Source organism: Nuphar pumila, chromosome 13 (genome assembly GCF_984573655.1).
Source record: "Nuphar pumila chromosome 13, dmNupPumi1.hap1.1, whole genome shotgun sequence".
In the NCBI taxonomy this organism is placed as follows: Eukaryota; Viridiplantae; Streptophyta; class Magnoliopsida; order Nymphaeales; family Nymphaeaceae; genus Nuphar; species Nuphar pumila.
Window position 1 is genome coordinate 69,101,142 of NC_143261.1, and position 26,095 is coordinate 69,127,236.

At 39.8% G+C, this 26,095-nt stretch overlaps 1 pseudogene; it reads right to left on the bottom strand.

Moving 5' to 3' along the window:
• Positions 1–4,664: 4,664 nt before the first annotated feature.
• LOC149818619 (glucan endo-1,3-beta-D-glucosidase-like) lies at positions 4,665–26,095 on the bottom strand (annotated as a pseudogene).

Consider the following 26,095-nt stretch of genomic DNA (forward strand, 5'->3'; position numbering starts at 1 on the left):
CGGACTTTAACCGTTCATGAACCTAGCAGCAGTGTATTACACTATTCATGTTTTAATGGTTTAGGATTTTTTTTATATTCATTTATGAGAATAGGAAGGCTGAATAACATCATTTAGCTAACTTATGGAAACATATGAAAATCAGCCCTTCTAATAGAAATCAGGACATTCTTCAAAAATATACATGCTTTCAATGATATAAGACTGTGTAAGACCATACATGTCCACATGAACTTGGATTAACTTGATTCCAATAGTTAAGAAAATGAATAGAACTCAAGTCTGATAACAGGTAACCAAGACATATGTATTCAGGTTGAATATCAATTAATAATCACACAGGAATATATTTGATATAACTGATACATTAGCATAGTCTTTCTATTATAATATAAATTCTGGTTTAATGACAGAACCCAGAGTTTCTTAGGATGATTTATACCCAAATTCTGAATTTAAAACAGAATGGAACCTGTGATACATTTAACTCAACATCGATCTAGCATCTTATTATCTTAAACAGGTTGTTTAATTTAGGGGGTACACAATGCAGTTCCCAACAACCTGATTTGTAGCTCAAGTTCATCTTAAGAATCTGACTCTTATCATCATGAATATACCATCTCAAGACACAAATGAAATTATTATATAAGACCAGAAAACTGTATGTAAACATAAGGCCAAAGCATGATAGCAGTAACAATATGTGCTACTGATCCTCACAATCCTGCAGGAGATAACATCACAAAGTATATTTAACTATGGATCCATCCTTAAGAACATCAATTTGTTCAATTATACCTATCAATTTATTTTACATGAGGCAACCGTCATGCATCAAACACGAAACTGATCATTAGGGAATAGGCCACTCAATGGACATTTTATCATAGCTAATGTGCAACTTAATCCAGCATTCGAACATTCCATAAGGTACGCACTTTGAATATAAGAAACAATGCATTTTAATATGCACTTGAACCCAAACAATTATGAAAATATGCAGTTTAAGAAAGATGCAGACCCTTCACATGGAAATAAACCCATTTTCTTTATGAACAAATCAACTAACATAAGGTTCAAGCATAAGGTTGAAAATCGGTAAGGGTTACCACAATTTAGACAGAGCCCTATTTTCATCACCGTATTGATATATATAGATAAAAAAAAAACAAGAGAGTAATATGTATGAACACGAGTTTGAAATTAGAACTCCAAGACCTCCTGCACAGATTAGATATAAATAAACAACTAATCGAATTATGGCTGTGATTTCTTTCCCTTTTTTTTTTCTTTCACATCTCAACCAATACCCTGTATACCAATTGTATAAATGGATTTGACAACTATATGTTCTTTCACAACAATAGGATAGACTCATACCCTGGCACCATCGATTTCACAAGGAGGATATAGGTAAACAGAATGTAGTAATATAACCCAAAAAAAAATATTAATCTCATTCATCTAATCATGAATTCTAGGTGAAACGTAACACAAAACCCTTTTCAAAAACCATGGTTTCTGCAGAGATCAAAGCCTCAAGCACGAGAATAGAACGCAGCAGAAAAATCATATTCTAACAATCTGCAGTGAAACTCCTACCTTGAACCGAAAATCCCAAAAATTTATTTGATTTCTTTACATGAAAGCACCATCGTTGTATCCTTAGGAAAACTCCTCAAGATTTTTGAAACTCCTTTATTTGAGACCGATACCAACTTTGGAACAAGATACACACACAAAATCATAGTAAAACCCTACTATCCGAAACCCGAACCCATTTAGATTTAATAAACCCCAAATCCCCCTTTCATTATTCGAAAAAAAAAACCCTTTCATTTCAATCGATTTGGAGCTTCACCGTAACCCCATCAATGCTTGGACACCCGACACACCAAAACAAGAAAAGAAATAGTAACCCCTACAAATCGACTGATTTGGGGTTTTAGGTTTAGGGTTGATGTAAACCCCAAATCCTACCCTCAAACCCCCACATGGAATCGAACCTATGTTCGATCCCTCACCCGAAATCCCAGAAGCACCGTACCTGATTGGAGCTTTTCCGACAATTCTTCCGACGATCGGAGGCTGCCGTGGCCAAGGTTCCACTCACGGCTGTTGTCGTGGTTGTTGGTGGCCGAATCTCGCCGGCGACCTCCTCTCCTCCGATGCGCGCACGCAGACAAAGACGGGAGAGACGAGGGAGAGGGAGATTGAGGGACTGAGTGGAGAGAGAGGCGAGGGATAGAGAGTCCCCTCTCCACTCCCTCTTATCGGCAAGACCCCTCCCCCCCTTCACGCCGAGATGGGGCGGAGGTCGGTTACGCTCTGCGTAACCCCCCCCCCCCCCTTTTTGCCCCTTTCCTTTTTTTTTCCTGTTAGGGTTTATCGGGCTTCTGTTTCACGCCCCCCCTTAAAAAGTGACATCGGGTCCGGGTCCGAGCCCTTGACCCGTGATACCAGATCCATTTCAAAAATGGTTCTGGTTCGCCCTTGCACAGTGGATCCTCAGTTGGATCCGGGTGGATCCAATTATGGATCCGACCCCCTATATACAAAAATTAATTTATTTTTCTTCATATAAATGCTATTAATTATTTGCTTAATTAAAAATTACTATTATAAGTATAATTTGACACCCTTTTGTGGGTTATTTATGGATTCTTTTATGGATCCGGTAACGGATCCGAGGCCCAAAGTTAGAAAAACACCTGTTATTTTCAAATAAATGTGAATAATTAATTATCAAAAATTGAGGTCATTACATTTGGAGTTCTAAAAGATTGAGTTTGAAAAATGAACTTGTAAATTGAAATTGAATTCAGAAGTTGAAATAAAAATTTAATTGAGATTTGAATTTGAACTTCTGAAATCGAAAATGGAATTTAAAATTTAGAATAAAGAATGTAAATTTGAAATTGAAATTTAACTTTTAAACTGAATTTATTTTGAATTTTGAAAATTTGAAAATCGAAATTGAGTTTTTGAATTGAATTCACTTTGAGTTTTGAAAATGAAAAATCGAAATCGAATTTAAGAGTTATTTTGAACTTTGAATTTATCTTGAAAATTGAAGTTGAAATTTAGAATGAAGAATTCAAGTTTAAATTGAATTTGGAATTGGGATCAGAATAAAAGTTAAAATTTGAAATTTGAGAAATGAAATGGAATTTTGGAAAATGAATCTTATCTGAAATCATTTTGGAGTTTGAAAATTCAAAATTGATTTTAGAATTAAATTGAATTGAAGGTAGGCTCAAGCACTATATTCAAGAACTACTTGGACTTCATAGGTTCTTGAATATGAAGGATTATACTTGAGATCTGCAGGTTTAAGGACAAAAGATTTTTTAGTTGAAACTCCTCAAGTCAGGCCAAAGAACTGCATATTTTCCCTCCAAATGAAACTGCATATTTTCCTCCCAAATGTGTATCTCAGATCCTAAAAATGTGACAATGTGAAGTTGCTTGAGAGCCTCAGATCTGAGCATGGGCTCACACCCCATTAGCAGCCATCCATGCCATATCAGATCCTTGGATCCATGACTCTAGACTCTCTATTATGCAAAACACAACAAAAAACAAAGGGAGAGATAAGGTGATATTGAAAATCACCACCAATGGTGAATTTTCCAATATCCACCCTCTATATGGTGGTACGGAGTACCACTACGGAGAGTCCTTTTAGGCTCCTCTAAAAGGGATTTTAGTACCACCTTCAAGGGCATTTTCATACCACCAGGTTATTTTGATCGTACGAACATGCCCCCTACATGATATGTGGTGGATATTGCAAATCACCACTAGTGGTATTTTCAATATCACCTTATCCCAACAGACAAGATAAAGAGAAGAAAGAAAATAAGAGAAGACACATATTTACACGATTCGACACTCAGGCCTATGATCATGGGTGAAAGGAAGATGCGAGAAAATACAAAGACGAGATATAGAGCTCTCAAAATCCTCATCGCCAATACATCGGAAACTCTCATACCCAACTCTCAAAGAGGTAGCTATATATATATATATATATATATATATATATATATATAGAGAGAGAGAGAGAGAGAGAGAGAGAGAGAGAGAGAGAGAGAGAGACGTGTGTGTGCAATTGAAGTGCATAAAACCCTACCTGGTACAAAAAAATTTATAAAACTAGACACATCCATACTGGTCTTGGGCCTAACAACTCGGTACCTCACTACCATCACAAACCTCATTGCAACTCAGTCACCTGAATATTTTATGATTAGGTCATGAATCATAGCAGATCCAAATTTCAAGACACGCACAACACTCTCAAAGCACCATTTGTGGACCAAGCATTTAAAACTAAATCATTGAATGAGGGCAAGCCAGGATCTTGAAAACATTATTCACAGAGCACCACAAAAAGACATCTTTCTTTTTTATAAACCTTGATTGTAAAAGATTGGGCACATCAGAATTGATGACAATAAGGGTGGAAACTAGTTGACAAATGATGTGAGCTAGCCATATAACTTTAGACCATAATACATGGAAATAACCAAGTCCAGAATGGAATCAGTTTGAGTGCATCCACAATAACAACAAATTTCAGATAGCAAAACAATGTCTTACAGAACAAACCCATTAATTTATTGATTACCCTCTATGGCCTTTCAAACTATGTTCATTTACTGACCTCCTTTTCTGCTGTAAACCCACCACAACAAATTGCTGAGAGAATTTCCATCATCATGCTCCATTAGGCTTCTTATGTGCTGTAATGCTTGGCCTTTGTCATAGACACCCTCCAAGGCATAAGCAAACCCCTTCCAACCATCTGCAACTCCTGGCTTTTCCAAGGCAGGCATGACCCAATCTGCCAACTGCTTGACATACCCAACATTCTTAAACAGAATCTCCGTAATAGGCAAAATTGGTATCACTTGGATGCCTGCTCTGCACTCCTTTTTATATGCTGGAGCAAACCACAGGGCATTATCTCTTTTATTAGACCATAGAACACCTACAACTTTGTTCTCGCTACTGAATGTTGCATCGTAGATTAGACCTTCATCGCCAACATGCCACCATGTTCGTGCTGCCTGCGCAGTGAAATCCGTTAAGATAAAGTACCATGTGTGTACACAAAAAGACCAAATATATGTGGATGTCTCAATAAGGTATCAATAAGTTGAAACGTAAAGCACAACTTGAGAATTCCTGTGCACCCCTAGTGCATCTTGGCTCATAATAATTAAGGCAACTATCGTACGTGTCTGTTGAGATAACCAAGGATCAGGCCGCACATCAGTGCACCTGGTAGCAACAAGTGATGGCATGTCGATGAGTATTTCGGATGAAGTTGTTGCAGTACCAAAGGGTAGGGAATACAACAAGATTCGGCCGTAATCCTAATTAGCAAGAGGAAGCTCTCATGGCCGTAGCAAGGTATCAACCCAACTGCTGTGCAAGATACTGAAAACAACCACCACCCATAGTGACAAACGTTTTTATCAGCAATTTCTAGTTTTTCCGGCGTCGCACATAAAACCATCTTCTCTTCTCTTTCTTTCTCACTTCCTCTTAACCCTCATTTTTGCTGTTTAAGGGTTTTAATCACAAAACCAAACAGAGTTTGCCCAAACAGAAATTTCTTTTATTGTTTGCAAAACAGAAAAACTACTTTTTTCTTTTTACTGACCTGGGTGTTGGAGCAGATAAAATGTATTTTTTATAAGAAAATATTAATAAAAATTATTAAAAAATAAAAATACACATTTTTTTTCGACAAATAGCAGTTTAAAACGTAAATATCACGTTTAAATCCATGTATTTATGTTTTTTTCATAAATCTTGCGATATTTTGAAAATCTCGCAAGAAATTGCCATTTTAAACTTTCAGGCAATTTCTCGCGATATTGTGAGATTTTCATAAATCTAGCGATATTTGTCACACTGCCACCACCCACTCTCAATCATTGGTCCACCGAAGAGGAAAGAGTTTCCTATTGTTTCTCTATCCAACCGGTAATCTGACCTGATTGCTTATAAAAGATATATGATTAGCTAATCAGATCTGGACTCGTTAATTACTTTTCTTATACAACTTCGAATCTGATCAGGCGAGGTTCGATTAGTTCAGGTTCCCTAGATTCAAACTGAGTCTGACTTGTTTATATATCTGACAGATTTATTTGTCGTGCTTGACACACCATACTCCAAGCCTCACAACAATATGCCATTGTAGGCTCATCATTAAGTGAAAATCCTCCAATATTTTCAAAATTTTATTTTTTCTAAGAAAATCTTGAGAAAATATTGGCATAGATCAAATATACATTTTTTTTTATGACGAAGGAAAACCCTCACAGAAAACCGGGTCACTTAATGGGCCTACCTTCCTGCAAAGTAAAACTCCGGATTGAGGACATGACCAACCAGACTTACGGGTCTCAACCATGATCCTTGGCCATTAGCTTGACACAGGACACTGCTGGCCGCATGGGTAACCACTGTGGTGGCAAGAATATAAAAACCAATGAGTAATATATATATATATAAAAGACACTGCAAAAAGTGTTTTTTTACACTAAAATCATAATAAAAACAGGACGACAAGGAAAGAACTTGTGATATTTTAATGAATCCAGTTATTACTCAAGACAATTCTGAGGAAATGTCAGTATATACAAAATATACAAAAAATGCTAAAATATAATAAAACAATATAAAAAGATACCAGAAGAAGTGCTTTTTCATCACGCTAATGTTGCAATACAAGTGTGATATTGTGAGTGCCATGTTTTTGGTAGAACACCCAATGTTTGATAGTATAACACGATAAAATCATGAAATTCTCAAAATATCGGCTTTATGACCTAGCCCAATACAATCTGTCTAGTGGAGCAAATGGGTCGGATGGATACAGTCAGGATCATGCAATGTTCAAGTGTGCAGGTTATATGTCCCCCCCCCCCGAACAGGGCAGTTAGCTAAATCTCATGTTCGGGGGTCCCAAAGAGCACCACGTATGTAAGCATGTGCGTCTCGTATCCCCATGTTTGTCAGCATTAATTAGCGTTGGAGTTTGATGCGATTGCAAAGACTTAAGTACCCTCTCCTCCATTGGTGCAAAAAAAATGGTGATTCTTGAAAAGGAGTGGTTGTAAAGACTTAAGTGCCCCGAAGATGATTATTTAAGACCCAGTCTCTGCACTGCAGGATTATTCGAGAAAGAAATCTCCCCTGTAGGAGGCCATGAACATCAACCCTCTCACTCTCTCTCTCCCTTCTATTTCTGCTTCTGTGCACATCCATTAGAAGATCATACATTGCTCCATCAAGCACCGACTGACCTGCACATTGACTGTTGTGGAGCCTGATTCAGAGTTTTTACCCTTACAGAAGGAGGGTTTGGGGGCTCATCCCAGCGTGGGTAGAATCATTCAACTAAATGAGTTGTAGATCTTGATTCAGAGTTTTTACCCTTACAGGAGAGGGGTCTGGGGGCTCCTCCCAGCGTGGGTAGCATCATTCAACTTGAAGAGTTGTGGAGTCTGATTTAAAGTTTTTACCCTTACAGAAAGGGGGGTCTGAGAGCTCCTCCCAGTATGGGTAGCATCATTCAACTTGAAGAGTTATAGAGTCTGATTCAGAGTTTTTACCCTTACAGAAGGAGGGTCTGAGGGCTCCTGCCAGCGTGTTCATGGCCTTTTGCCCTTACAGGAGGGGTGTCCGGGGGCTCATCAACCCTCTCACTCTCTCTCTCCCTTCTATTTCTGCTTCTGTGCACATCCATCAGAAGATGCTACATTGCTCCATCAAGCACCGACTGACCTGCACATTGACTGTTGTGCGTCCTTACTGATGAGCTGCCTCTAAATTTATTCGACTCTGGGTCCTTACTGTACTTGAAGTTGAGTCGTTGTATTTTTTGTTGTTCAGTGGGTGGTGAGACCCTCCTCTACTCTCTCAAGACTCTTAGCTTGGGCAATCTTTCTTTTGATGATTGTGGTTGTAATGTATCATTGAAGTTAAAATGGGGAATGAAATGACAATAAAAATCACTGAAAATTTACAGAAATAAACTAAACTCAATAACGAAGACACCACTTTTTACGGATTTGGAATATGATCTCCGGTTAGGGAGATATGACCCTGACAAGTTTGTCCTAATTCGGGTAGCGATTTACAACGATTTGCTTACTGAATAACACTACAAATCGCTATAGCGATTTGCGGAAGACACTACAAATCACTATAGCCCTGTTCGGGGGGGAACGTATAAGATGCAGACCGGCATGTATCCCCATGTGTGTCCGCATCATATTGCATCGTAATTTGGTGCCGCAGCAAAGACTTAAGTATCCTTTACCGCCATTCGCTTTCTCTTCCTCGAACGGACATAAATGCCCTCCTTCTAGAAAACTGAATCGTCGATTCGTAAAAAGGACAAAACTGCCCTCCAACGTTATCGCGCCAAAACGTTCCGCAAAGTTTGCGTATATAGCAAGCCTTATGTTGTAGGATTTAAATAGTTCAAAACAATCCATTCTCGCTCTAAGCAGAAAACTCTACCGGAGCATACTCTGCTTTCATCAGTTGTCGCCGGAGCATCCTTTCCTTTGTTCCAGAGCATCCGTTTCCGTCTTACGCGCAGTCGCAGCATCGTTGCCACCTTCTGTTGCGTATTAGTTGTTACTGTTGCTTACTCTACAGTTGGAATATCCAAAATCCCATCGTTTCAGTGAGTTTCGTGTAAGGTTTCGTTATTCAATCTGTAGGTTTCTTCTTATACAAGGACTTATAAGTTTGAGAAATCTTACAAAGATGTGTACTTCTGAACCCAAATGTTGCGATGATTTCTAATCATGATGATCATTTAATTTGTTGTGCAGGTTAACAATGTCTGCTCCTCATCAGAGAAGAGATGCCCTGTCGTTCTATGGTTTGTGTATTAGAGAAGTGATCCGCCAGTCTCATCTATCCAAGGTTCTTGAGAGGTACCAAAATATACTTAACATTGAGAACGACGAAGACAGGGAGAAAGCCTTGGAATTGTATTATGCAGAGGATTATCCCTCAGATATCGAGGCTGCGGACCAAAGGAATAATGCTGAAGAACGAAAGATGCAGAAAAAGGATGATGAAGAGAAGGCAAAGCAAAGAAATACAGAGGAGAATGAAAAGAGAAGGTGGAGGAAGATGGCAGAGCTTAGGGAAAGGCAAAGAAAGAATGAGGAGGAGAGGGAAAGGTATTTTAACCAGGTAATGATGGAGGCTAGGGCAGAATTGGATAAGGGGATCTTGGAGAATAAAGCAAGGCGAAACAAGGCAAAGCTACTGAAGGAGGCAGAAGAGAGGCAAAGACAAATGAATAAGGAGGAATTGCAACGAAAGGAGAAGGAGGATGAGGAGAAGAAGGAAACGCAACGGAAGGAGAAGGAGGAGGAAGTTCAAAAGCAAAGAGAAAAGAAGAAGCAGGAGGAGGAAGTGCTGGAAAGAAGAAAACACTATTTGGAAGCGGAAGAAAGCCGGCTGAAGGAGGAGGAGGAACAGAAGGAAAGGGAAAGGAAAAAGCAGGAGGAAGAAAGGCGGCATGCGGAAGAAAGACGACGTAAGGAGAAGGAAGAAAGGCAGTGGAAGGAGAAGGAGGAGCAGGAAGAAAAGGAAAGTGAAAGGAAGAAGCAGTTTGAAGAAAGGCGGCAGGCGGAAGAAAGGCGCTGGAAGGAGAAGGAGGAGGAGGAAGAAAGGCGGCGGAAGGAGAAGGAGGAGGAGGAAGAAAAGGAAAGAGAAAGGAAGAAGCAGGAGGAAGTGCGACGTAAGGAGGCGAACGAGAAAAAGGAGAGAGAAAGGAAGGAGAAGGCGCAGAAGGCAAGAGAAAGGAAGGAGAAGGAGGCGAGAAAGGCGAGAGAAAAGAAGGAGAAGGAGGAGGAGAGAAAGGAAGGATAGGGAGCACGAGAAAAGGAAGGAGAGAATAAGGAAGGAGAAGGAGGACGAGGAAAGGAAGGAGAGAGAAAGGAAGGAGAAGGAGCTGGAGAAAAGAAATGAGAGAATAATGAAGGAGAAGAAGGACGGGGAAAGGAAGGAGAGAGAAAGGAAGGCGACGGTGGAGCCGGTAGTGAAGGAAAGGGAAAGGCAGTTGGAGGCAGTGGACCCACCAGAAAGGTCTAGGTTGGAGAGAGAACAGGAGAACAGAGTGACCAAGGTAAATAAATTCGGCCTGTCTTTGAAGATTTAATAATATGTTTAGCGATTTTGGTACAGCGATTACTATGTTAGGTATTAATATCTATAACGATTACTGCGATAGTCTGTGTGCAAACAATATTATTTATAGCAGTTAGTAGAATAGTATTTATAAGTACAAATGGAACTAATTGACAATTGGTATGAATAATATGTTATTTTTTGTTACAGGGAGGTCACAGGAGAAGGAGAGCACCAGGTGAAAAGCTCAGATGCCGGTGTCAATGGCCTGTAGTTCTGTCATGGTATGGTCAGCTAAGTGCATATCAGAAGGATCGATTACGAAATATGCACTTCGGTGCCCTTTTGGACCAGCAATATTTTGAAACTTGCTGGAATACCATGACCCACCTGGTAAATAAGTGGAATGATAAGACTAACACATTCCAGTTTGATTCTTTTGAGATGACCATGACTCTAGAAGATGTGGCGAGGATCACTGGCCTTAAGTGTGATGGCAGTGCTGTTCTATTACGGCATTCAAACTATAACACAAGGGAAGAATGCACGGCCCTTTTAGGAATGTCGACGGACGAATGTAGTCAATGTATTTCTGGTGGAATGAAGTCCACATCAATGAAAGTGTCATTTATCTGTAATAAATGGGAAGGTCGCTCCGCTACTTGTGCATCTGAAACAGCTGACCAAGAGTTGCGCGGCTTCCTTCTTTATTTTTTTGCTCTTACATTATTTTCTGATTGTTCTGGTTCGAGAATAAGTTCCATGTGGCTGCAGTAGCTGGCAGACTTAGACGAAGTCGACAACTATGCCTGGGGTGTCGCTATGCTCGCACACTTATACAGTCAACTCTACCGTGCGAGTAATGGTACGAAAACAGTTTGGGGATTTTGGCCATTTGTTCAGGTATTTGTTGATTGCATAGTTAATAATTGTAGGCTAATTTCATTGAAGGTTGTAGTGTTACTAATAATATTGTTTTTGTTAGGCTTGGGCGTGGGAACATATTATCCCATTGCGTCCACGTGCTGCCACTGCGAGTTGTGGTTTTCCAAAGATCAGTCAATGGGCTAAAATAAACGTCATAGTGCATAATGCTAAGTCCATTTTAGATGGGTTGCAATTGAATGAGATAGACGTTCTAAAATTGTGTACTTATCATTGAGTATTATAAATCGTTGTAATGTTTAGCTTTCTTAAGTAATCATCGTTGCAGGAATGTTTTTCGTAGTACATATTGTTGTCGCCATATCATGCTTAAGTAAATTGTAATACATTTGTCACTCGTTATTGAAAAGAATTAGCAATATACAGGTTTTGTGGAGACCTTATGGAGATGGGGAGGCCGATGACCAAGACGTTGTTGCAGAGGCTGCTAGATTGACTGACCGCGATTTGTGGCTGTTTTGTAATTATGAAGCCGAGTTGCAGCATGGTAGTCGAGTTCTCCTACAATCTGGCTTAGGGCAGTCCATACCAAATATGCCTTTGGAAGTGAGAAGGAAGTTGAATAGTGGTGGGTGCAGGAACGTGGATTGACGCAAACTCTACAAGGATGAATTATTCATTTGGAACTCGGGTGGTGTCCCTGCCGTATCGTATGATTCTAACGAACGACAATTTGATCCCTTCTATTTCGAACGCTATTGGGAACCAATGCGCCGAAATCTGTCCATTGATAAAATTGGGAACCCATGCATCCCAACTGCCCCCTCTCATGTTCCAGCCCAGCCTCTACAACAAAAACGTCGTCTCTCTTCTGTTACAACAACGATGCCCTCACCAACAAAGGGCGATGAGGAGCGAACAATTGCTACAAAAGAGCACATTGTCTCTGCCTCAAGGTTCGATCTTATGGAGAGGGAGAATAAGAAATTAAGGACAAAAGTTAGCAATATGGGGATACAATTGAACTCAGTTGTGGAGATGATGACCAGCTTTTTTAGTATTATGCACACAACCCAGAGGCCACCCAGGATAGAGGGTCCACCAATAAAAACAGAGAGACAAGTGTATGATATTTCATCTGATTCGTCAAGTGCGTAGTAATAAACCGTGGGCATTCTTTTTTATCATGATAGCTATTTGTTGTAATTGTATAATTAATTGTCGTAACTTGACATTCTTTTATTGTTTAATTCTTTATTATTACATGTAATAGACACGTTTCGTCTGTGGCTGTCGTAAATAAATAAATTTTAATCGAAGATAGATGTCTGTCCGACGAAATCGTGTGGCATTGAATTAAATATGGTCGCCATCGTTATGATAGAGCATTTCTGCTCAGCAATCGCTGTATTTGTCTGAAAAAAAATTTAATGAGTTCTTACGTTGTAATTGACATCAGTGAATAGCGATCAGAGAAGATCCATGCGATGAAATCTCTACTAATGATCATAAGTAAAATGTAAGTAGATTGCAATCACGTAATAGTATGCCAGCCAAACAAAATCGCTACGATATTGTTCTCTGCCAGAAGTCGCTCATTTGCAAGGATTTCAATTCATGAGGTCAACGACGCAAACGGAAATGGCTTGTCCCTTTGTAAATGTTGTAAGTCAACAAGGATTTGCGGTGTTAAATGATACTATTATAAAGCCACAATGAACGTTTTTAAAAAACCGACAACGGCTACGATATTTGGCATGAATATATCGTTGTATCCATGTTTGATAATCAATTGAGTAATCGTCAAAGATTATTCATACCTGGAAAACGGGTTTGTTCGGGTCGGGTCAATCTCCCATTGAACCATTGCTATAATATGAAGTCGAAACGACGGTTTTTTAATTATTTAAAACCCAATCATTTAAGTTGGGGGTTGTCTTCGATAAATTTTGGATTTGTCGTACATTATTCATTGATCATGTTGGTTGAGCAGTAGAACGTTTTGGTCATAAATAGTCGCACAAGTACTCGACGGTGTGATTATCTTCAACTTCGTGAATCAACAACAATCAAACCGACGGTTCCTTCATAAACCTGGAATCCAACACCCCCCCCCCCGAACATAGAAAATTGTGGTTGGTGAGGCAGTCGAAGACAACTACACGAATAACAATGGCGAATCATGCGTATATTGTCTTCACATCGTCTCCATTTTCAACAAAATCCGTGTCTTTGAAGTCGTTAATTGCGATTTGTGTTGTGTACTATGTAATGTAATTTCCATATCGTTCATTGCAATGTCCTTATTCATTTCAGTAGTACATCCACCGACGAAGTTGGGCGAAAACTTAGTCAATCACTCACGGAGGACATCAAACGAATGCGCAAAGAATTCTCAGAATACAACATGATCAGTAATTTTGTACGTATGAAACTTGTAGGAGTTGTCTATATACTTAGGCCATGTGTACGTGCGTTAACAACACCATATTTGCTTCAAAAAGACTATATCTGATTTCGTCAGTTATATTAAAAGCAATGCACCAAGCCAGACTATAAGCATCGTCAGCCCGTATTTCATGGTATATCGGTTGTATTTTACGTTGCTTTTGGTTATTGATTAAGTCCGATTGATTCGTATGTTAACCTTGTTGTTAGCAATGTTTCGGTATGCAGACGATCTTACGCCGTTTGCCATATTTCAGTGGATTTAAAGACGACCTACCTTATTGGGTTAATGGTAATCATTGCATAGACCTTTTGTCAAGTGAAAAGGTAAGCAAACAAACCTAGAATGCAAGGTTACAACATGACAGTGCTAACATCATTTTTTCAATCCATTTGCAGATATTGATTCCTACACTCTGGCAATCAGAAAAGCATTGAATCTTATACGTGATGAATTTACACGAAAAACAACTCTGGTGTTACAATTCTTTGGAAGTTGACAGTGGTTTACAGCTAGACATTTCCCATCTCGTAAGATTCCATCTTTATGAGTACCATGTCCTGTACTGGGGTCATGAATTTACTTTGTGTCGCATTATTCTTAGATCGGTTTCGTCAAAGCCATTTTGGGAGTCGATGTTAGCGAGTGGATCTATCGCACGACATACCATGCTCCATTACAAGAAAATGGCGTTGATTGCGGCGTATTTGTAATGAAGTACATTGAAGCAATATACAATGGTGCAGAACCCCGTTTCGACGCTGTATGTTATTTCTTGTCCTATGTTATTAGTAATTAAATGCATGTCTATTGGTTCCACATTACAATTTTTGTTTTGCAGGTTAATATACCTGGATTCCGTGAAGAACTCTGCCAAATATTGATGACCTTTCTAATTGCAGAGGCGAAATTAGCAGAGACACCAAGAGGATGTAAAAGGCAGCGACCAGCGGTGCCCAACACGCATGATTGACAGTCGCAGAAATAGATAGCGATGTATGCAATGAACGAAGCCTTGTAATGTTCGAAATGATAATAGTCAACATCGTTATGAAATGTTTGATGTGTAAACATGGCGTTATTGCTGACACGCACAGAATGAAAATCGCAGAAGAGACTCGAGATGAATACGGTGAAGCCAAAAATGTCGATTTGTTGTTCACAAATAGTGGTCTAACGTCACCTACACTACTACTACCATGAAATGTTGTGTAAGAATTTGTAAATATTTTTAATTTCAAATGACTATTTACTTTAATTATGATATTGCATACATATGAAAAAAAGTCTACATCGGTACAACAACCACGTCGAAGCGCCTATACACTCGATTTAAGAACAAGTCACTTTTGCAGGAATTGTCGGTTTGTCGGTTCCTCATTCGCGAAGCAAAATGGAACACATCCTTAACCTGTGCGATGTGTCATTCATATATTAATGAAACGTCCTATCACCCTACGTCAGTTTTTAAATTAATACACCTGTTTTAATAAACAATTAGCAAATCTCATATAAAATACCCTCTGCGTTAATGAATTTGAACAATGGCATGTCAGAGAGCTATTCTCAAAACTAATCAATGCGATGGGACCTGGTAGTTCAAATCACGGTAGCACGTAGCGGTTACTAGAAATCGCGGTTACTAGAAATCGCGGTAATCCATTTCCACACATTTCGTTCACGGGTTGTGAGCTATACAACGATTTCGGAACAGCAACAAAATATCTTTCGCTGTACATTATTTTTAATTACCGAAGAAAAGCATTACATTTAGGAATCGCGGTAATACATTTCCACACAATTAAGTGCCCGCGACTGCACCACTGGCAGTTCCACGTCAACCAACTCTACCTACGCCGACCGCTCCTCACCATGTTGCGACTGCACAGCCGTAGTTGGGCGACAACGGTGATGGCGGTGCTCGTTAGGTTGTACAGAGAGAGCAATTGATAGGTTTCACATTACATATTTTGTCTCCCGTTCTTTTTGAACTCAATCAAATTTCTGCATATTTCCAGGCATAAATCCAGTATATCTTCCTGCAACAAAAATATGTAATGTGAAACCAATATATAACAGGAATCCCCAATATCAGTGGATGCAAAGTTCATACAACGATGAAAACAACTTCTTCTCCTTTGTATATTGCTTCAATGTGCTTCATTACGAATATGCCACAATCAATCCCATTAGTTTGTACAGGAGCATCGTCAGCACAGAGCAACATCCACTCAGAAATGTCGGCACCCAAATAGTCCTTCAGGAATCCCGCCTGTGATAAATGGAAAATATAGTACAGTCTGGTCCATCAGAAATAGCTACGCTTCACCTATGGGCAGAAGCTTACTAAATGCATAGCGTCACGTTCTACACCACTGTGGCAGTCCAATGAGTTGTAGCACCATAATTGTTTTTCCACAAAATTCATCTCGTATAAGACCCAATGTTCTGGAGTTTGCCACAGCGTAGGAAGTAAAATCTGCGAATCGATACAATAATTTATAATTCTATAGACAGATCCTGATGGAGATGTAACAACTAAGCATTGGAGAAGAGGTTTGTTAACTTACCTTATCAAAATTCGCAAAGTCTACGAACTCTTCACCGTTGTTCCAACAAGGTAGTGCATCTGCGAATCCACTGGTGTATGGTTTTCGCCAGACGTATATCTGTTGCACGAAATAGTAAGGTTTAACCAGCAAGAAATTTGAGTAAGTCATAAAAGCAAATAAAACAATGGCAGACCACACATACCATGAAATAAGGGGTGATGATGCATACTGTATTGCTCGTTGCATTGCTTTGAATATAATTGACAAAATCACACATAGTCTGGTTGCAAAAATTTACAAACTTCAAAACATACAAACCGAAGACCTAGTAAATGATAGTGGTTGTGTACGTACAAAATTACTGATAGTGTTCCCGTCTGCAAATTCATCTTACATCTGCTCGATATCATCTAGGACCTCGTTAGGGAGTTGTCGCCCACCTTTATCTATGAATGTTGCACTGAGCGCACCATTAGCGTAGTATTCAGAATTCGCCGTTCAAATTATTTTCTACAGTAAACAACAAAAGACGAAATACGACATAAAAAGGCAAAATTATACGTCTTAAGCGGTAAAGCTGGTACTGTGGGAGTGGTTGTCTTCTTCGTCGGCGTCGTGGTTGGTCGTATTGCTCCCATCGTGCTCTCCTTTGGCACCATGACTGGTCGTATTGCTCTAATTGTCCTCTCCTTTGGCGCCATGACTGGTCGTACTGCTCCCATCGTCCTCTTCTTCGGCGCCATGCCTGGTCGTATTGCTGCCATAGTCCTCTTCTTCGGCACCATGCCTGGTCGTATTGCTGCCATAGTCCTCTTCTTCGACGCCATGCCTAGACGACGATATCGATGCCACCTTTGCAACGCAGATACGGAATCGACATCGTCAGTCAAATATAAAGGAAACATCCTTTAACATGCCGCCCTTTTGCAAACTAGATGATTGCGTTTTAAATAATTAATAATACGTCATTTCACAAGTTGTCGTTGCTCGATAAACGTTTGCAAATTAGATGATTGTGTTTTAAATAATAAAAAATTTGTCTTTCGCCATGCCGCCCTTTTTCGAAAAAAACCCGTTAATTATATGATTACGTTTTAAATAATTAAAAACCGTCGTTTCGAATACTGCCCTTTATCGAAGACAACCCGCAACTTAAATGATTGGGTTTTAAATAATTAAAAAACCATCGTTTCGACTACATATTATAACAATGGTTCAATGGGAGATTGACCCAACCCGAACAAACCCGTTTTCTAGGTATGAATAATCTTTGACGATTACTCAATTGATTATCAAACATGAATAGAGCGATATATTCATGCCAAATATCGTAGCCGTTGTCGGTTTTTTAAAAACGTTCATTGTCACTTTATACTAGTATCATTTAACACCGCAAATCCTTGTTGACTAACAACGTTTACAAAGGGACAATCCATTGCCGTTTGCGTTGTTGACCTCATGAGTTGAAATCCTCGCAAATGAGCGACTTATGGCAGAGAACAATATCGTAGCGATTTTGGTTGGCCGACATACTATTGCGCGATTGCAATCTACTTACAGTTTACTTTTGATCATCAGTAGCGATTTCGTCGCATCGATCTTCTCTGATGGCGGTAGCTTTTCTACTTACGCTATTCACTGATGTCAATTACGACGTCAGAACTCGTTAAATTATTGTTCACGGCCTACATCGTGGTAGCACGTAGCGGTGTTAGTCAACACCGAGTTGCGATGTTAAACGATACTAGTATAAAGCGATGATCAACGTATGTTGATAAAAACCAGAGGGATCTGAACGAACCCACGTTAAGAACTCCAAAGCGATTATGACAAATTATGGAGTACCCCTCACACTTGCACATCCACTGTTAAAGCGAACAAAGCTCACTCTGTAATAGACGAAGAGGTTTACTTACCAATTAAGAAATGAAGTGAGGAAGAGAAACGACACATTGATTAGCCTTTTATTTACAACATATGGCTAAAAGTTTTCACAAGATAACAATTGGAGGTGTTGGTAAAATGAAAGAATTGTTGCAGAAGAAGTTGAATCGACGCCTTTTATTTACAATCATAGCTTTACCAACTAACGTTGGTAAATTGACCAGATTTCAACATTGTCGGATTTGTTACGAGTTTATAGTGATCTGTCATCGACCACCTGCGGCCCGTGCTTGTATTTTTGCTTTAATTGCTAAATAGCGATTTTTTTGCTTTAATCGCTAAATAGCGATTTCTGGCTTCTGCTGGTTCATGACATAACTTAATGGCAATTTTTTGGTTATCGTCGAATAGCGATATTTGGCACCGCAGCATAATGATTTGGGGGTATTGTTCGACTGTCACTCTAAGCATTATCTGAGGGGTTGTTCAAGTAAGCTTTTTTGGGGCATTGATCATGGTTGCGTTTCATTTCATGATCTAAGTAAGATTTCATTTGCGTGGTGGTGGCAAACTCAGATCATAAAATGAATCGCAACCTTGATCAATGCCACATAAAAACTTACTTGAACAACCTTTCTCAGCCCGCTTAGATTGACATTCGAACAATACCCACACATCACTATGCTGCGATGACACAGATCGCTATTCAACGATAACCACAAATCGAAAAAACACAAGCACGGACCGCAAGTCGTCGATGACAAATCACTATAAATTTGTAACAAATTCGACAATGTTGCAATCGGGTTATGCAAAGAGGCATGACAACTAAACTAATAGCCCACACGAGATTCCTGCGTCCCATACCCATCTGTCGAATGCATCAGAGCCTGTCACGATAGAGAAAATATAAGACAATGCATTAAGTTTCACAAGAAATGCATACCTCCTCACCACATTGATTACATACCAATAGACTTGTAAAACTGAAGCGATCCTTTCCGGAAATATGGTCGGGAGGAATGGAGGTTTCAACGTTTGCTGGTACTTCTGTAGGGTATTGCTGCATGTTGGACATTACACGAGTTAGATATTGACAAGCTTCACGTAATGGAAAGCAATATAATGTCAAAAATACCTGTTCATTTGAAGGGCTTTATTGTTTTTTATTACAGGTTGGTTGTTTCTTAGTCCTTTTCTTGCCAACCAATTCCAGTGCACCCTTTGACCTCCGACGACTGCGATCAGAGGCAGGTTTTCTTTTGATACCCTTCGCTTCATGAATATGTCCATCATAATCAACAACGTTCACTACTGACTTGTTGAAGATAATGTTTACGCTTCGACGCAACTTCTTTGGAGTGTCAAGCGAAACATGATTTTCACATGCGGTGTTCGATCCTATTATCTTCTGCTGGTATTCATTCGTTGCAATGGACTTAAGGTGATTTGACTCCATGTTTTCAAGTAACTCCATTGCAGCTTTTCTCACAAATACATAGCATTCTTCACTTCTCGATGCCAAATCAGCAACATGCATGAATGACCTATATAGTTGTTGGTAACGAGAGGTTATGTGGCGCTTTTGGTCAACACCAGATTTACTCGCATTGTCCATAACGAGCATTTCAATCTTTGCGCGTCTCTTCCATCTTTGCATTAGGTAAGACTCAGGTATTTCTTGTATCTTCTCTTGATTGAGTGCCTTTAATGCATGACAGCATAGAATACCTTTGAATTCATACATTCTGCACGAACATTCTACCCTTCCGTTGTCAACATTGTACATGACATGTATTTCTTGCCTTTCCTGATGCTTTTCGTCCTGACAAAAAATATGGTATTTGTGCATATTCTCGGTTTGCACGAGTCCTTCTATTTTGCAATTCATGACATGCAACACCTCTTTCTTGATTCATTCAAATACAGTTAGTGTATACAGAGTTGCAGGTCGCATCAATATTTCCATGCCAAAAGTTAGAGGTCGTGTATTAAAGCATTTCACGTCTTGTTCAAGCTCATTCTGTCTTAGACCGTCTACAAATAATTCATATTGTTCCATGAAATGAAACATTGTTACACATGAATACAGGGTTTTCTTCAGGGTGGCATGCATAGATTCGGCTCTTTGTGTGCTTATCATACATGCACAAAAGTATTGTCTTCTATATGCCAATGCCCACTTCTCTTTTTCTGCATATAAATTTTGTAACCACAGACAGTCAGTAAGGTCGTATGTCTTAATCATTTTGTCCCAATCTGACTTAAAAGTGACCTCGTCTACGCTATGAAGTACACACCTTGTAAACGTTTTGTCAAACCCTGTATTCTGATTAAATATGTGTCCTATGTTCTTTGCTGCATTTTGAAAGATATGCCACAAACATAGGCGATGATGTGCATCTGGCCACACATGAAGCACTGCAACCGCAATTGCGTAATCACCATCTATAAGTACAGTTTCAGGATGTTTCCCGTTCATTGTCTGTGTAAATACTCTGAACAACCACTCAAAGCTTTCCTTGGTCTGGTCATACACAAAAGCACCGCCTAATATACAACTCTGTGCGTGATGGTTCACTCCCACAAACTGCGCAAATGGCCAATGTTCAGTATTAATCTTTACTGTAGTATCAAACACAAGCACATCATTGAAGCATTCATAATCTACTCTAGACTTTGAATATGCCCAAAACATATTCACAATATATCCATCTTCGTCCACTTGCATTGCACTAAAGAAACCATGTTCATTGCTTGATTTATTCTGTAAGTAACAAACCAAAGAACATATTTCTCCGTTCTTCATGTTATCTGTTCTCTTCCTTCTCAAGTGGTTTATTAGATCCAAAGGTGTGAATGGCACATTTTCGCGACCACCATCTATGCGGGTAAACAAATTGTATGTCTTCCTTGGTGCAATGCCGGCGCTATCGGCTATTTCAGTCATTGCAGCATGCGCTACAGTTACTTTACGATGTGACCTTAGCATAGGAGTCATAAATGATGCAGATAAATCATGATTATGATTACTTATTAAAGTACACACGACAAATTTCTTATTCGGATGTCTTTTCAAAACCAATCTCGTCTGACATCCACATCTTGATTCTGGCATGCTCCTTGTTGGATTTCCCATTGATTTCTTCCAACCTTGCTTGGAACAGACATACGTCTTTCTAAACAAGACACCCTGTGTATTTTTTGACCAAGAAAACCTTCTCACACTGAAGCCAATTTTTAAGGCATACTCATTGTAAAATTTATATGCATCTTCCTCATTATTAAACTGCATTCCTTCTACAGGAACATAGTCAAGTGTAATTCCTTGTACATTCCCAGTTCCTCCGGTTTTATTAAGTGTACGGACATCAAAATCTACCTCATTACTGAATTGCATTTCTTCTCCTGGAACATTCAAGTCAAGTGTACTTTCGTGTACATTCCCGGTGCCTACACCTTTATTATGTGCACTGTCATGATAGTCTACCTCATTATTGAATTGCATTTCTTTCACTGGAACATTCAAGTCAAGAGTGGGTCTAATGCCTGCACCCTTCTTTTCATATGCATCGTTAGTGCAGATGTTCAATTCTTCAGTTGCGTCATAAGTATAGATATTCAATTCTCCAGATCTTTCGATTGATTGAGCTACATTGTCTTTATTACAATCTGATGATAAGCTCAACAATGTTTTAAGCAATATATCAATTTCTGTTTGCAGCAAAATAGCAAACAAATCGATATTAACTAACAAAAATGTATCTCACAAAAACGGGAGTCTGTTACTAATACAGCGGTTTGAGATACAATGCATATGATGAGTTAATGTAGGATACCTGATGGGGTAGAGGCCCTTCCTAGCATTTGTAAACAAGCATTCTTGTCAACAGGTCCCAGCGTCTTACAAATATCGATAAGTTTCCAACCATCGTAAGGACATGATCTACCTGCAATAACCAAACAATGCCTTAATGGCACACAAGACGACATGCCTTCTTCATCGATAGCATAATGAGATGAAAAGCTACTCACACTGCCTTAATGGCACTGGTTTGAATGTTTGTGCATCATTGCTTTCTTCCATAATGCCTAACAACAACGACAAATAAAAGAAGACAGTGGAATGTTTTGTAAGCAATATATCAATTCGCGTTAGCAAGCGACATAGGTTTACTACGATTTAATCAGGATGCATATAACAATGGATACCACTAGGGTTAAGCAAGTCAAAGCAGCAATTTAATGAATGAAAGTATCAAAGCAAGTGTGGTTTGATGTTTGCTTATACTGAGCATCGACTTGTCGCTTACCATGCCAATAAAATACACATGTCCTACATGTGTGTTGACGATAACGCGAGGCTCTAAAGCGAGTTCAATAGAAGTCGTTGAGATAGCAACGATATGCATGCGAAAATCGCTTTGCCAGGCGTGTAACGATGTGTTTCTGCATCCACACGTTTTCAAAGTCTGTGTACAAATATCTTACAAATACATATTACAAAACATATAATATCTTACAAAATGATATGTATAGCAATTTGTAAGATATTGAAAATCGATACGGAAGTTCAGCATAATAACTTAAAACTCGACGATACAAAACCATACTATCTAAAAGGTCCATAAATATATCGCACAATAAATTACAAATCGATAAGGAAGAACTTGAGCATAATAGCAAACAAATCGATATTAACTAACAAAAATGTATCTCGCAAAAATGGGAGTCAGTTACTAATACAGCGATTTGAGATACAATGCATATGATGAGTTAATGTAGGATATCTGATGGGGGTAGAGGCCCTTCCTAGCATTTGTAAACAAGCATTCTTGTCAACAGGTCCCAGCATCTTACAAATATCGATAAGTTTCCAACCATCGTAAGGACATGATCTACCTGCAATAACCAACCAATGCCTTAATGACACACAAGACGACATGTCTTCTTCATCGATAGCATGATGAGATGAAAAGCTACTCACGCTGCCTTAATGGCACTGGTTTGAATGTTTGTGCATCATTGCTTTCTTCCATAATGCCTAACAACAACGACAAATAAAAGAAGACAGTGGAATGTTTTGTAACACAGGGCAGGCATGAGAAGGCGACAATGTCTTGTACAACAGGATAAAAAACAAGGTGGAAAGCTCGACTGGAGACGAAGGCAAAGTTTGGGTTGATAATGGGAGCAACTGTTACAGCAGATGGCGCAGGAGTTTAATGAATAGGGAACGTCTCCACTTTAAATGGTTAACATCAAACTTTCTGGATGGAGGACTTTTTTGTCCTTTTATCGACCCGTCGTTTCACAACTTTTGAATGGAGGATATTTTTGTCATTTCCTTGAACCGCCATTTCAGGGCAAGAAAAACAAGTAAGGGTGATTAAGTCTTTGCAACAGCACCAGAGTCTGATGCAAAGTATGTCAACATACATGGGAATACAAGCCACATGTGCATGAATACGTGGCGCTCATTCGATCCCCCGAACACAGACGTTGGATTCAGTGAATCATCGGGGGCGAACATACACCACCCTCTCAATGTTCAAATATGAACACCGACATGATACAGCAGATATGAACCAAATTAAGTTCGATATAGCAGAATTGAATCTGGATGCAAGATTGATAGGAGTATACTGAATCCATCATGAGAAGGGTCAAAAGCAAAGTTCATTAGATGTAAAATATATGAAAGGATCCTACCTCATCTGGTCTAGATCCAAATGTAGAATTGATAGAAAAGTTTGATATAAACCTGAGTATGAATCTAGAAATTAAAGGTTTGATCATGTTAGCCAGAATCCAATCCAAAATAACATTCAGATCTTACTTTAAGATGCAAATGCTAGAATTTTTTATTGGATTGGGATCCGAGATCTGACCTAATTCAATTCATTTGCACCCGTGAATCTATATATCCAGCATAATATTCCAATGATGGATTCGTCCGTAGACCCTTTATCTCAAGCACAGGGAGTGGCTTTGATGATAAGACCATACTGGATCAAGCCAAATGAGGTACGTAGAGTAGTCATGTGAGGGTTCCAGGAAAAAGCAACCACAGGCTCCGGCATCACGAAGACACAGACGCCCAAGCCTATGGGGTGTAATAATTATTTTTGACAAGAGCTTTAAGTCAGTTCGTTTCCACGCATCATGTCATACCCCATCTTCATACACATCTTGTGATGTAAGTTGTTTGGATCAAATCTGACCTAATTTTTTCAAACAAAAAATATAATTTTTAAATAAAAAAATGTGATTTGTCAACCCTTGATTTTTTAATCGATTAAAAATCTTGCACATAAGTCGGATTTTGTTGATTTAAGCGCCAATCTTAACTAAAATAAATGATTTAGATCACATCTGTAGAGTCAGATTTGATCAAAAGAACTTTCATCAATGAAATCCCAAGGAGGGATATGAAGATAGGGATGACATAGAGGATGAGGAACCGATTTGGTTTTAAATTTCATCAACACAATCAAGTATTGTGTCCACCACCTTAACCCTTTCATGAAGAAACTAAAGTTATATATGCCTCTACAAGTAAAAACTTTTAGGTACCTCTATCTCAAATGCTGCAATTGTTGATCCCACCATTGCCAGATACTCATCTCCAAATGTTAGACCAACCAATGCTGCAGAGTAGTATGCGGCGATGGCCTCGCTGGTGCTCTCCTGATTCCGGCCGTCGTCAAACTCTGTTAATCCTCCGGCCCATGAGTGCAGCATCCACATATCGAAATTCCTCAGTTTTGTGTATCTTGCTGATGTATTGAACGACATGTAGTCCATCAGCAATGCGTAGATCTGCGGCTGGAAGCTTCTCCCCCAGCTAAGATCGAGCTTTGCGAGCACGGCAATGGCATAAGCGAAGTAGCCAAGATGGTAATGGTGGTCGTTGTAAACTCCAAATCCGAAGTCGGCACCACTGTCGATCGATCCTTGTCGTGTGGTGATCCCTCCCCACTTTGAGTCGTACAGAAACCCATTTCCCTGGAAGGTCCCAGTGAGCCAAGGAGTGATGGAGTCCTTAAGAAACTGAGTAATGGTGGGAATTAGGTCAGCAACTTGTAGTTCCTCGGCGATAGTGGCAAGTCTCGCAGCCCGTGCGATCGCCTTGCCATAGAAATAGGAAGATGAAGTAGTGATGCTGCTAAGACTTGATACGTCTTGCCGAAGCGCGGTGATAATTTCCTTTGAGGATCCATCGGCAATGCCGGAAACGGAATGCCATGTGATCGGAATAGGATCAGTGCGAAGATTCCATGAGGAGCCAACGACACCCACGAGATCGCCATCTATGCTTTGATACTGTAATTTTGGCATGATGATGGTGGTGGTGTTGGTGGAAAGGAGGCGGAGGTGGAGAGGGTGAGCAAGGAGGAGGAGTGGCCCACTTAGTTGTTTTCTCCAGGAGTATTTTAGGGAGAAAGGTCCGGTGAATGTGGCGGTGCCGGATATTGGATAGGCGGGACTAAACCTATCGATAATGGGTTTGTAGCTTGGGAACGGGAGAATGGCGAGGCGGAGAACGCCGGAAAATCTAGGGGCGGAGACAGTTGCACTGCTGGCAGTAAGAACAACACCGGGGGTGGTGTAGAGCCTCCACGTTTGGCCGTTGCTGAGGATGATCGTATGCGAGGTTGATGCAACGGAGGAGGAGAAGGAGATGATGGTAGTGTTGGTGGTGGAGATTGAGATTCCGGTGGCAGCAGCATCAGAAACCATGCATGTTATGTAGGGAGAACCACGGACCATGGGACAGGAGAGCCCTCCTGGGATGTTTAGAGTGACAGAGAGATCATCAAAGTGGGAGATGGTATGGTGGGGGAGAGATGATGATGATGGTGGTGGAGATGGTGAGGTCAGGAAAGAAGATTTGGGATATGAGGGAGAGGGTGACAAGGATGGAAGGGTAGGAGATGGAGATGGAGTAGTTGGAGGACCTGACGAGGTAAGGGTGGATGTACTCTGGCCTATCGCCATTGTTCAGGATGTAGTTTTGCCAGAAGGCGTTGGTGGGGAGGGGAGGAAAGCGTAATTGATCAGAAAAGAATGGTGGTGGGGAGGGAAGGATTGGAGACTGGGTGATGGGGAAGGCTGGAGAGAGAGGTCCTTCCTGCAT